General features: G+C 47.0%; 1 protein-coding gene across 1 annotated transcript in view; it reads right to left on the reverse strand.

The window, feature by feature from the left end:
• Positions 1-14,596, reverse strand: part of ATF6 (activating transcription factor 6) — a 224,609-nt gene that overhangs the window by 20,089 nt on the left and 189,924 nt on the right. The gene's annotated exons all lie outside the window — the stretch shown is intronic.

Below are 14,596 nucleotides of genomic sequence, written 5' to 3' on the forward strand. Positions count from 1 at the left end.
CTACTTGTGATCTCTGTCAAATAAATAAATAAAATCTTTAAAAAAAAATCTTTAAAAAAATAAAAATTAAAAAAAAGAAAAGAAAACAAAAACACTAATCTGAAGAGACGGAAGTACCACTACGTTGACTGCAGCAGCATATACAACAGCCAAGATATGGAAGCAACCAAAGTGTCCATCCACAGATAAGTGGATAACGAAGATGTGGTGTTATGTACAAATAAGTTTTATCCAGTCATAGAAAGGAATGAAATTTGCCATCTGCAACGACATGGATGGACCTTGAGGATATTATGTTTAGTGAAATAAGACAGAGAAAGACAAATATTGGATTTCACTTGTATGTGGAATCTAAAAAACAAATGAACAAACAGAAAACAAAACAGAAATAGACTCGTAGATAATATGAAACTGTTGGCTAGTTTGTAACTGTTGGTTAACAGAAGGGAGAGGGATGGGGGTGTCAGGCAAAACAGGTGAAGGGATTAAGAGGTACAAACTTGCAGTTATATTAAATCCAGATGTAATGTACAGCATAAGAAATACAGCCAATAATACTGTAATAACTGCACAGGTCATTTTGTGATGTATAAAAATATCAAATCATCATGATGTACACCTGAAACTAATAGGATTTCGTATGTCAGTTATCTTTCAGTTAAAAAAAAAATATATATATGTATGTATGTATGTATGTATGTATGTATGTATGTAAAATATCAAACAAGTGAATTTCCCCAGAAAGGCCTTTTCTTACTACCAAAACTCAACCAGCATCCCCAAATCACATTAGTCCTTTTCCTTCAAAGCACTTGCCATGCATATAATTAAACACTGGCTTGTTTACTTGTTTAATGATGTCTGTCTTCCCTACTAGATCACCAACTCCATAAAGTCAGGAAGGGTATCTGTTTCATTCACCACCACATGCACCCAGAGCTAGTATCATGCCTTGCACCCAGCACACAGTGAAAACTACAGAATATGACCTTCGCATTAGGAAGGCTGTCCTCTCATACTTGCTAGTTATGTCATCAGATAACACTTTGCTTTCTGAAAGTTCCACCATTCTTAGCTCCAGCCTGAGAAAGTGCCAGCCCAGAATGGTTCCAGAAAGTGTGCTAGCAGCAAAGAATTTCTAACATCCTCAAATATAAAACCAGTCCTGTTAAGACCCTGTCTCTGAAGCACAGCCAGAGTCACTTCTCTTCAACCTCTAGTTTATATACTGAATTCCTCACCACCAACAATGATTCTGTTATTATTATCACTGAAATATAGTTGAGATGCAATAACAATGACTCCTTTAAAGATGACCAGATGAAATTTATCCCTTGGGAAATTCTGCAGCCTGTGCTACAAAGGTCTAAGCTTTATATATGGTCAGGTCAAGTTCCGACTTCTCAAGTCCAGCTCCTCTAGGGCTTTTGATAGTCTCCTAGGATAATTTCAGGAAATCTGCCTGATCTCATAATTGTCTGAAGACTAATGATATTAGATTTGCTTTTCTCTGGACGTGCCTGCTCTTTCCCCAAGAATGCTGCCCACAGATATGAGCGACTGCTTCAAGAGATCATAGAAGAGTTCTGTTTCATTGATCTTAGACAGCTCTCCTGAGATTAAAAAGGGTATAATTAACAGGCTTATTACTCATTTCTTCAAACTGAGTTCCTGAACTACCAAACTGACATCTGATTACATAATTTCAATTATTGCCCCCCAAACTGAAAACAGATGAACTTTAGGTATGGGATCCATTAGAAGACTGGGTTGGAGTTAAAATTTTTTAGGCAGATTAAGGGCGGAACTTCTGCTATTACTGCTACTGGGTCAAGAGTACTCTCTCCTCTAAAATACTGTGCTCTTAAACTGCACTTAAAATTAATGTATGGAATTGCACACTCTTCTCAGCACACTAAAATAGCTTTCTCTGCATTGCTATCCCCTACAGTACTTCTCTGCCCATTGTGTTGGTAGGACTCAGGTTCTAAAGGGAGTCACTGAATATGAATTTTAGAGCATAAAGGATCCTTAGAAGGATAATGAGAACTGGTATTACCAAATGACTCCCAGCCTATTAAAAAGCCTAGAAAAACAAAAAGCCTAGCATACTTTTTATTCATCAAAGGGAATCTTGTCCTACAGATTTGGATTAAGTAGAGGATTCCTTCCCCCTCAAAAAAAAAAAAAAAAAAGAAAAAGAAAAAAGGGCGGGAGGTAGGAGGTGTGGAGGGCAAGCTCACAGGTCAGTTTTCAGAACATCACTGCCATTCTGGGTGTTATTTTCTCCACTGAAATGTCAGACGTTCTCAGTCTGCATTAAACTTGGCTGCTTTTCAATCACATAACATTCAGAAAAGCCTAGGCATTCGAGAATGCTCATGTGTTGACTTCCCTCAGTTACTTACAGCTGATAGTTCTGAAGCCTTATAGAAGTGAAACTAAGGGAACTGATCTTCAGAAAGATGTCTGCATTTATAAACACTTTTACTGCTTTAAGCTTTGCAACATGCAGCCCAGCGTGCAGGCAAGTTTCATTACCGACAGGGAAAGCCCAATATATGCTGAGAATCTGAGACTGCTCATTTGGTCTCATTCTTAGCTGAAAGCTGGGTGCTGAGTCATTTAAGATTTTACTTCCTTGAAATTAAAAAAAAACCCAACTCTTAGACACAGAGGTCTTTGATAACAAGTAGGATTTGTAAAAATCGTAGTAAAGAGATGAATGCAGATACCACTGATAGGAAATACAATCACAGAAAAGAAGGGATTGGTGATTGCCTTATTCAGACCTTCCTGTAAAGGACTGAAGCTCACTTGGGCATTTTCAGTGTTCAATATTGGCAGATGAATGATCAGAACAGATTCTGGAAAAAAATGGAAGGAAGGATTTTCCTTTTGCTAGTTTTGGAAACCAATCTAGAGAAGTCAAGTAAAGAAAAGAGGAAGGATCTCTACATTATGTAGGTAAGTAGTACTGGAGGATGGATGACTGAATGGCTAGCAAGGTCACCACCAAAAACAATTAGGTCTGTCCTCTGCTGTGAACTGAGGTCCCAAACCAAACCAATTAGGAATGCACTGGCTGTTACCCTTCTTCAGATACAAAAGAAATGGCTTAGCGACTACGGAATATTTTTGATCTCCATAACACACAGAAATTTGGAATATATGACTCTACACGTGGAGGGATTTTTCCATTCAGTGAATGCTGACACGCTACCACATATGTCCACACACTGCACCACTTAGGAATCTTAGAACAAATGCACCTTTTCCAAAAATTTATCATGATTTTTGAATTATTATAAAGTGGAACACAGACAAGCCATTGCTTGCTGTGGTTATACTATTATTCTCTGAGCCATAAAAAGTTACTTTTCTTTTTAGCAGGGAAGCCATTTTCTCACTCCCTCCTGCTTCTGTTCTTTTGGAAAACAGCAGCACTCATGTTTGCAAAGCTCCTGAATAAATTCCCGGTAGTGTGGCTCTGTAGGCAAGAAACCAAATGGCATTTTGGAAAATTTAAAGGTGGATTAATATAAATGCTCTGATCAATAAACGTCCTCTGACTTGCTGAGGAACAAGCAGGAAGAGAGTAAAGGATAAAACCCAGGATGAAGTCCAGCGCAGAAGAATCCTGCTCTCGTGTGGTTTACCAAACTCACAAAATCGAAAAAGGTGTTCGCTTTTAACAGAAGACCTGCCATACTGAAAATGATCAATACCGAATGAAAAATGGGCAAAACTGAAGAGACGTCACATTCCAGAGCTCCACTCAGCTGTGACGGTGACAAAGACTGCTGGAAACTAAAACCTAAGCATGCTCCGTCCCGGGCCCTTGCGGAATGTAGGCAACACATGCTCTGAGAATAGCTTTGAGGGCAAATTCCCAGGGATTCCTGGGTTTAACTATGATACTCAAATCATAAAGAGATTTTTTTATCAAGGATGTCATTTTGATTTTTTGAACTCAGAATTTCTCATGCTCTCTCGCGGAGCAATTCCTAACAGGTGTCACTGACTCCGCAGAAACATCTCCGCAGAGGAGCCACCCCCGTCTCACGGAAGCAGTAACATCAGAGACGAAATGAGTGAGGTTCCCCCCAGGCTCCTCCTCAGGTGCCCTCCTGCGTGGTGAGGGCTGCGGGTGAGGAGGCAGGCGCCCCGCGGCAACTTCTGCAACACGTGGGAGGGAGACACTGGAAATGGGCTCAGTGGACCCAGGGTGACCCCAGGGCAGAAGCTGCCTGCAGCCCAGATGTCCCACCGAGTTCCCAATCCCCTGTGGCCACCGTAGTTCACGGTCAAGCTGGCGGGGTGGTGGGGGGGGGGGGATGAGAGACACAAGTCACAGTTCAGAAACGGGCTATGAAGACGCAGCAAGGCGACACAACTGCACACCTGAGCGTGACAGACATCGACAGGGTGAGCTGTCCGCAGGGTCCCACGTGCAGCTGTGTAGTGACCGTAACTTCCCCCGCGCGGCGTCACCCACAAGCCGGAGATCGACAGTCGCCGGCTCCTCTGACCGAGCCAGCCAGGCGTCACCACGTACTGTCCCCTCCGACAGGGGCGTGGACGAGGCGGCCGCAGCGCGAACCACCACACGTCAGTCTCTGCCAGAACTTCGAGCGCGCGGGCCGCCGGCCTGACGTACGTGCTTCTTTCCAGGCAGCCCGGGGGGCGCGTCCTCAGTCCGGAACGGTGGGCGCCGGCCGCCGCCGCACACGATTCCTCCTTCCCGGCCCCGAGGGTCGCTGCTGCCGATCTGTGCCCGGGCCTCGCCCGGCCCAGCCCGGCCTCCCAGTCCGCGCGCCCTGGGTGCTGCGGGCGCAGCAGGCTCGGCCTCCCGCCTCCCGATGCCCGCCGGCGCGCGGCGCCACGCGGTGAGACGGAGAACCCACGTCCTCACAAACGTGAGGAAACCAAGCACGTGTGGAGAATCTACGGGAAAAGAGAAGCTGCCGGAAGGCGCGCACACGTTCATCTCCAGAGCAAACTGCGCTCACCCTGCGTGCACAGGCCGAGCGGGTCACCAAGAAAATGGCATCGCGTCCGGCTGCGGCGGCTTCAAGGTAAGGCAGAGCCGCCGGGACTCGGAAACGCTACCGCGGCTCCTCTCGGGGGCCCCGAGAGCCCTGTGCGTCCGTGAACGTCGTGAGCGTCCGCGAGCGTCCGCGACTGCACCACCGCCGCGGCTTGGAGGCGGCCGCGCCCCAGCACAGCCTCGGTGACGCTGCGGGGTAAGCGACGGGGCCACTGGTTAAACAGTGCGCATCCCGGCAACGGTGCGCGTCCTTAACTGGGCTTATTGGTGACAGGACTTAGCACTTTTCCGAGATTTTTGGCTTCGCCCAGCTCCTAACTGAAAAGCAGGGATGTGGGTGGGAAGAGCGGTGTCGGTGTAAGCTCCGACACTTCTGGGTCTTGTCATCCTCTGGGGAAAAATTTTACCTCGAAAAGAAAAAAAAAAAAAAGGAAAAGAAAATCAGGGCGCCCAGGTGGCTCAGTCACTAGACGTCTGCCTTCGGCTCAGGGCAGGACCCCAGGGTCCCCGGATCGAGTCCCGCACCGGGCTCCCTGCTCAGCGGGAAGCCTGCTTCTCGCTCTCCCTCTCCCCTGGCGTGTGTTCCCTCTCTGGTGGTCAAATGAACAAAATCTTCAAAAAAAAAAAGGGAGAGAAAAAATCATTTTACCTCTTCGGTCATTCAGTCTCTAATTTGTTTTCATTCATCAAATATTTACTGAGCGTCCGGGATGTGCCAGGCGCGTTCCGCCCACGAGAAGTGGATAAAACCGACCAAGCGCCCCTTCGCAGCACTTCCATTCCCGGGGGCAGGAGGAGGAGGTAACGCAGGAAAACGCCCCGAATGCTTGAAGACCACGAAGACAAGAGCAAAGGGAAAGCGTGGTCTGGGAACAAGCGACAGAAAGATGATTTCTGGTGGAAAGGTACCTTTCTCGTCAAGACCACAGAACCGAGGAAGTCAGTCCCGCAGGGGCGTGGGGAAAGGGCGCCTGAGGCGGAGAGGACGCCCATGTGCGGGCCCCGCCTACTGAGCAGCCGTGAGGAGGCCACTGCCTGGGCCGAGAGAATGACGGGGGAGAGGGCGGGAAGCAGCCCGCGAGGAACCAGGGGCCAGACCCCGTACAAGTCACCCAGGATCTGGGCCTTGACTCTCGTTAAAGGAGGCGCGGCCGGAGGCTGCGAGCAAGCGGGAAGCGACGCGGCGTTCTGACCAGCGTCGTGCTTGTCTACGGCGGAGCGCGTGAGAACCGCCCGCCTTCCCCAGTTCTCGGGCGAAACGCGCTGACGTCTGTGGAGGACTCCAGGCCGCCGAGAGCGAACGCAACTCGCCCTGACCGTGCGGAGTCGCGGCGGCGCAGGGAGCCACCAGGCTCCGGAACCGTGGGCCGGGGCTGGAGGGCAGCCCCCCCCCACCCCACCCCCACCTCCCCGCCGCTAGCGCGCGAGCTTCCGCGACCCCAGCAGGGCCCGCGCGGCCGCCACTAGCCTGCAGCCGTGAGGCTCAGACTCGGGACCCAGCACACAACACGCGCCTCTCGAGGCAGCAAGAACCAGAAGGGCCAGAGCACAGAGGAGCCTGGGAATCAGCGGGCCAGGGACCTAGCCTGGACACAACCCTGCTTCACCATCTTGTCCTCTCCCTCTCCCCCATGGATGGAGGGGACAGTGACTGCCATCTGCCTGGAGGTGGCGTGAGGGTTAAGGAGTTAATGCCTGTGACACCAGTGCACGAAAGGATTTACCACAGGCTGTTTCTCCTGTTAACACGAGTGTGACTAAGACTTACGTTAAAGAGACAGTGACAGAATCCAGAGGAAGCTGGAGCCCTGGAAACAATGTGGGATTTATCTGTTTATCTTGAGGAAATTATCCAGTCTTTTGAGTTCTATGATTTAGCACATGGAAAGGCAAGGCAAACAGAATCTGGGGCAGCAGCTCTCTGTCTCCCAGCAGAAATGGTTCCAGAGGGGAAGACTTGGCAGATATGAAGACCTTCTTTAAGTCCTTTTTTAGTGCTAAGAAAGCACTAGAAAATCTGGCAGGTTTCCTATCTCTCTCTCACCAGCAGGGTAAGTTATCCCAATTGGCTTCTTATAACTTAGTGCTCCTTCTTCTTTTTTGTTTTTGTTTTATTTTATTTTATTTATTTGAGAGAGAGCACAGAGGGAGAGTGAGAAGGGAGAGGCAGACTCCCTGCTGAGCAGAGAGCCTGGGGTGGGACTGGAGCCCGGGAGAAGGCAGACACTTAACCAGCAGGGCCACCCAGGCACCCTAACTTACTGCTTCTTACCAGAACCTGTGGCAGTGCCTCTTTCTGGGCTCCTTCAGTGAAAATCTTGGGGCCCTCCCTGAATAAACTGGAACCACCACGTAGTGTATACAGGTCACCACGAATCCCCATGAGAGCTGGGCTGAAAACTGGGTTGGTTTATGACTTACAAAATGCAGGCCATAAACTATCTTAAAAGAATCTACCTTTCCTGGGATTTTTTTTTTTTTTTAAGCAAAACTTTAAAGCAGAGACGGCCTGCCACCCAACCTTTTCCACAGAGCACCAGTGACTTGTTAATTGTATGCTTATTAGCTCATCTTGTCAAAATACCACCCAACACAGAAAGCTCCCCTGTGCAGCTGGGCATCACCCCCCTCAAACAACCATACAGTGCAGTCACTACCTACGTTTGTGCATGAACAGCCACTACGTAATCTTAACAGAGACATGAATATGCTCCATTTAACCTCTATTTTCTAAGCAGGGACTAAAATACCCAACTTGGTATGTATAGCACAGCAGGTCTCAATTAATAGACTATCATAAACAAGGGCTTTTCTCAGATAAATAAGGCGAGGCAGATGTTCTCCCAGTGGGAGTCTGCTCACAGGATCAATATGATTCGGTTACATAAATATTTACTGAGCAGCTGTTACATGTTGGGCACTGGGCTGGGTGCTGGAGAGGCAGGGATGAGTAAGCCCCGGCCCCTGCTCACAGCGTCTGCCAAGCGGTCGGGCAGGCAGCTGTGTAACACACACAAGTCGGGGCCCAAGCGTGATACGGGTGTGTAGACAGTGGTGAGAACAAGGTGAGAGAGGCCTCCCCCTGCCCGGGGAGGGGAAGAGATGGCAAGGAAGGCTTTCTTAAGGAGGTGACACTTGAGCTCAGCTCCTAAGGCTTCTTCACCCTGGTCTGAGCCGGGGTGGGGGATGGGGGGACTTCTTGAGAGGGACAAGCATTAGTAAATACATGAAGTCATCAGGGAATGTTCTGTGCAAGGTGTCGCTGAAGTGGAAAGTGTGAGACGGAAAGTGGGGCTCGACGCTGGAGTGGGGAGAAGGGATTTTTGAATGTCCACAGCCGGCACTGCTCACGTCCAGCATTTAGCCGGGAGGATACGAGAAAGTCTGCCCATCTCTCTTGTGCATCCGCAGCCGTGCCATGAGCGCTCAGGGCCTGCTTCGCCGGCTCCACGTGGCTGGGTCCGTTAAAGCAGCCTCGCCGGCCTCTACGCCCCACGGTGAGACTGGAAGACGGTGCCGAGGTCCAGCAGATAGTAAGCACCTGACTCATCTCGGGCGCCATCTCAGAGGCTAGAGGTTGATCAACAAAACAGCCTGCTCTCGTGGCACTTGTATGCAGTGCAGAGTTTCACGTAGGGACAGCGCTGCCGAGAAGCCACAGCAGGACAGTGAACGCACCGCACAGCCCAGGACAAGCTTCCCGACGGAGTGTGGGGTGCACTCAGATCTCTATCAAGTCAGACTCTATCTGCGACAGAGGGTCAGCTGGAAGGAGGGTGAGGAGAGAGGTCACATTATTTCCGGGAGGAAACTTCCTAGGAGTGGTGAGCACAATGGGTGATATCCCAGGAACAGAGCAGGGAGTGGGGAAGCTTGTCGTGACTCTTCCCCTGCCCCTTGGAAAACAGGGGTACTGGGGAACACGGGTCTAGTGCTCTCAGTGGCAGAATGAGCTTACTGCCTGGGAAACACCACACTTCAGACTTTGTAACGTGCTATGTACCATGGAAACATCTTTGTTCTCGCCACAAGATGTGAAAAATACAGAAAAAAAATTACATCACTGAGCTTAAGAACATGGGGAAAACAATTAGAAGGGAGCTCAGAAGAAGAGAAACCACCAAATCATAACTCCTTTGGAGGAAACTTCCAGTTGAGCCCACATTCCTGAGAGTTATGGGGCTTTACACAGTGGGTGTTGGCTGCACACTGCCTTTAAAAGGTCTCTGGGAAAGTATGTGGTGCCCCGAGCAGAAGCCCTGCCAACTCTACGAGGGGATGTCTACGGACTGAGGGGAGTCTTGGGGGCAGCAGCACCCCCATCCATGCATGTCACTCCAGAGAGCTCACTCCTCCCTCCAGCAGAACCCCTACCATCAGCGGTTTTGATTCACAATAAAGAATTTCCTGATACTTCCTTGGCACTATTTTTATCCGACTTTATCAGGGGTTGGGTAGTGATGTGGCTCTGTTAAAGGACCTACTTAGCCACAATAATATCCCTGCGGTCTCTGAAATGTCCTTGGCCCAGACGGGTGACAGAAGTGTATGTGCAAAGAAACCTTATACGTATTCCAGAAAACACAAGAACCTGAATGACTGCAGTAACCATGGTCTGAAGGAGTTCATGGGCTTTTGGCAAGCTATAGATAGAGACAGGGAGTGGAGCTCGTGAAACTCATCCTCAGTCGCCATGAATGCTTGACATGAAGTTCTGAAAAATCCATGGGACTCTGTACACCAGCATAGAAGCAAAAAGAACAGTTTGAATCACAGAAAACTCAAAGATAACTGGACTGCCAGTTCAGGAAAGGCTGACCCCATACATTCCTTATAACTGGTAAACAGCAAGATTAATAGATGTTTTCCATGTAAGCTCAGAGAACTACGTTCCCCCGGTGCTAAATGGAGATGCTCACACAGTAACCATGGAGATCCTGCTGTCCTTCGACATGACATTCGTGTTCACGAGGGAATCATTTCTCACGAACGAGTCTCTGAGCCCCAGGCAATAAAATGGACAGAACTGTATGCAAAGAGCTGAACAGGAGCCTTTAAAAAATGAGGTTTATTATTAAATGGTCAAGAAAAAGCAATGTGGTTTTGGCAGATTATCTGCCATCTTCTGTAGTGTCTCATGTTCTCCCTAAGAATACACAGTCCTAACCTTTCTTCCGTGCCAGACCATTATCCCTTCGCATCTGAAGGAGTGTGCAAGTTCTCCCTGTGCGCTCTGCTCACCCACGTTCAGTCCAACCGACATCAACTTGTAAGTTAGCCTGTACACTGCCGGCAGATTAATCTTTCTCCAACCTCATTTTCATCACGTCCTTGGCCTTCGATGGTCCTCACTACGCTATGAAGAGTGGCGAATGGATGCCCCTTTACGGGACTGACGCCGGAGAGAGAAGTGAAAGAAGTGAAGCAGCGAGCTGTGTGATGATGCAGGTTTCCAGAGACAGGCCCGAGGCATGAATGAGCAGTCAGGTCGGGAAGAACAAGCTGAACCGTGGTCAGGGGTGGAGTGTGCAAGGCGCGTGGGGCGGTGCTGATGCAGGAAATAAAGCTGGAGAGATGGAGAGATCAGCTGAGCTGTGGAGGCCAATGTGAGGAGCGCGGGCTTTAACTACCGGGCAGCTCATAATGAGTTAGGAGAGTAACTCAATAAGCCTTATTGAACAAATAACTAGTAAAATCCATTCAGAATGACTTATTTTGTCAAATTAGGGCTGAAGTTTACGGTAGAATTTAAGAGGAAGAAAAATACTCTTTGGCTTGCTAAACATGCTAAACTGAAGTCATCTTTACATTGGCCAAAGTCTCCCATTACTGAAACTGCGCAATGTCCCTCTTTCTAAGTCAAGGAAAAAAAATGAAGTTACACATAAAAATTTCTCTCCTAATTGTGCCTCAGGACTTCAAGGCTGTTCTCCATAAAGTGAATTAACAGGAAGTAGTTACAATTAAGATGCTTATATAAATATCACACACACATATATATATATACACATACATATATATATATACACGTACATATATATATACATACACACGCATATATGTACCCATACACATGTACATATATTTTAGGATGGAGAGAACTTCTTACAGATTTTCTGAAAATAAAATTATCACTTGTCTGCATGATGGAATCACATAGGACAGTGTTCTGTCGGTACACACACGACTTCTGGATACTTCGTGATTGAACAGTAGATTCACGGACTATACCAGGCAGCCTTTAACGTCACCCTCAGTGGGCCCTGCATCCAGTATTCATACCCTCGGTACCATCCTGTTGAGCACTGGCTGTATGTAATGATTTGCTTCTAATGACCGAAATATGGTAAAGCTGGTAGGAGATCGAGTCTGAGGTTAGGTTACAAAGAGACTGTGGCTTCCATCCGGGGCACTCTCATGTCTGCTCATTCTGAGAGGAGCCAGATGCCATGTTGTGAGCTGCCCTGTGGAGAGGCTCAGATGGCGAGGAACTGAAGGAGGCCTCTGGCCAACAGCTAGTGAGGAAGCACAGCTCCCAGTCCAACAACTCATGAGGACTTGAATCCTACTGGTGACGGCACGAGCTTTCAGAATGAGACGGCGGCCCCAGCTGGCATCTTTGCTGCAGCCCCACCAGAGACCCGGGGCCAGAGGCACCCAGCCAAGCCCCCGTGGACTCCGGACCCACAGGAGCTGTGACATCATAAAGGTGGTTTTAAGCCACTAAATTCTCAGGGAGTCGGTTACACAGCAATATGTGACTCATACACGAGCTACTAATACATTTTAAGGGAGAAGCAGACAGTTAAATTGCTGACAGTGGCTAATTCAAAAGACACTTCAAATGCCTGAAATAATACATTTAATTACTTTGTAACAGCAAGTTGACCTTGATAATATTTTAAAAAAATTTTTTTTAAAGATTTTATTTATTTATTTGTCAGAGAGAGAGAGGGAGAGAGCGCGAACACAGGCAGACAGAGTGGCAGGCAGAGGCAGAGGGAGAAGCAGGCTCCCTGCTGAGCAAGGAGCCCGATGTGGGACTCGATCCCAGGACGCTGGGATCATGACCTGAGCTGAAGGCAGCTGCTTAACCAACTGAGCCACCCAGGCGTCCCGATAATATTTTTTAAACATCGATTAATATTAGTTAGTTTGAAATGGCCAATTTGGAAGGGACAGTGAAAAAAATCAAAAGGTTATATTAATGGAAAGATTTGGCCAGAAACTAAGAAATCCAGTTTCAAAGAAGCAGAGCTCTAAGAGCAGAAGTCAAAAACTACTTTCCAGTGGGCATGAGAGAAATCTAGGGATTGTGAGTGAATGAAAAATAAAGCTATAAAATAACATTGTTTTAAAAAACATGATAGGGGAACAGAAAGGTACAAAATAAAATATGAATACTGGTTAAGAAAAATAACATGTACTGGCATTCTAACTTATTAGTGCTTTCTGATTTGGTGTAACTCAATCTCTTCAGGCCTCTGTTTTTTCATACATAGAAAAGAAATAGTAAGTATCCCTACATTTCAGGGCTGTAAGGTATACTCAGCACAACGCTTGGCTCAGGGTAACAAACTAAACAATGTTGGTGCCTGTGACAATTATTATTTTTGTTACAGTCTTAAATTAGAGTCTGGTTCTACTTTCAAAGAATTTGGGGTTACTTCACTTGAGACCCTTAGAAAGTTTAACATATCAGGAAACCAAAATTTAACCAGAGTTAAGAATAAAATTGCTCAAGGAAGTTAAGACAAACCCACAGATTAAGTAAAAATATTTGCAAATCATGTATCTGATAGGTGACTAGTATCTAGAATTATAAAGAACTCTTACAACCCAGTAATAGACAAAATAACCAAATTGAAAAACGGGGAAATGATCTGATGGGACAGTTCTCCAAAGAGATCTGCAAGTGGCCAATAAACACATGAAAAAATGCTCAATATTATTAGCCACTGGTAAAATGCAATTCAAAACCATAACTGACATACCATTTCACACCTAACGGGTGGATATACTCAAAGGAAAAGGAAAAAAAAAGTATTGTCAAGAATGCTGAGAAAATGGAAACTTCGAACCCAACTGCTGGGCATGTGAAGCTCGCAGCTCCTGAGGCCAACGGTTTGGCAGTTATTCACTTGGTTCACTCTGTTCGTGACATAGGCACAGTGCGCGGCCACTTCCACCACGAACTCAGCTCAGTCTAAATAGGACATTAGCTGCTCAGTGATACAGAAAGTCTGCAAAGTTTTCTACTTTATAAAAATTATGAAGAACCTTGTGTTTCATAGTGAGAGAAAACTCTTTTTGAAAGAAACATGGTAACATTCTATTTATTAACATAAATACAATTTAGTCCTCAAATGTTAGATATGCTATGGCTTAAAACCTATTTGAAGAAAAAAAAATATATATATGTATTTTTTAAGAGAGGGTGAGAGACAGAAGGCAAGGGGAGGGGCTGAGGCAGAGGGAGAGAGAGAATCCTAAGCAGACTCCACACCCAAAACAGAGCCTGACTCGGGGCCTGATCTCATGATCCTGAAATCATGACCTGAGCCAAAATCAAGAGTTGGAAGCTCAACTGACTGCGCCACTCAGGCGCCCTGAGAATAAATTACTGAAACTAGAAAACGAACAAGGCTCTCATAAAAATAGAAGCCAAAAATAATGATGACAAATTCAAAGAGCATTTCCCCTGTTGCAACTTGAATGCCTAAACAGTACTGTGTGGGAAAATACCATTGTTTAAAAAACAACAACAAAATAAGTGGAAGGTAGAGATTAAATTCTTTGAGTTCATGGAAATTTATCGTCATCAAAAAACAAACTCAGGGGGCGCCTGGGTGGCTCAGTGGGTTAAAGCCTCTGCCTTCAGCTCAGATCATGATCCCAGGGTCCTGGGATCGAGCCCCACATCGGGCTCTCTGCTCAGCCGGGAGCCTGCTTCATCTGCTCTCCCTGCCTGTCTCTCTGCCTGCTTGTGATCTCTGCCTGTCAAATAAATAAATAAAATCTTTAAAACAAACAAACTCAGGGCGCCTGGGTGGCTCAGTCATTAAACATCTGCCTTCGGCTCAGGTCATGATCCCAGGGTCCTGGTATCGAGCCCCATGTCAGGCTCCCTGCTCAGCAGGAAGCCTGCTTCTCCCTCTCCCACTCTTGTGTTCCTTCTCTCGCTGTGTCTCTCTCTGTCAAATAAATAAATAAAATCTTAAAAAAAAACCCTCATGATTTATTGGCTTTCTAAAACATACAAACAATTTAAGTAAAAATAATCATTAGCCTATCATGTAGAAGTTACAGAATTTTGGAGCCCACAGGTCTCAAGACGGAACAGCACCTGCCGCCACCATCTCCGTTTCCAGAGGCGCGCGTAAACCCAACCGCTTGCTTACAGCCACGCATCTGGCTAAGGGCCAAGCAGGGCACGAACTTGGGGCTCTGACTCTTAAGTGTGGGCTGTTTCCCTGGGTCACGGTGAGGCTCACCCTTCTGAGAGAAGACGGCTCCTGAATGTGCAGAGAGCAAAGGAGCCTCAAG

The sequence above is a fragment of the Lutra lutra genome, chromosome 15 (genome assembly GCF_902655055.1).
Source record: "Lutra lutra chromosome 15, mLutLut1.2, whole genome shotgun sequence".
Classification (NCBI taxonomy): Eukaryota; Metazoa; Chordata; class Mammalia; order Carnivora; family Mustelidae; genus Lutra; species Lutra lutra.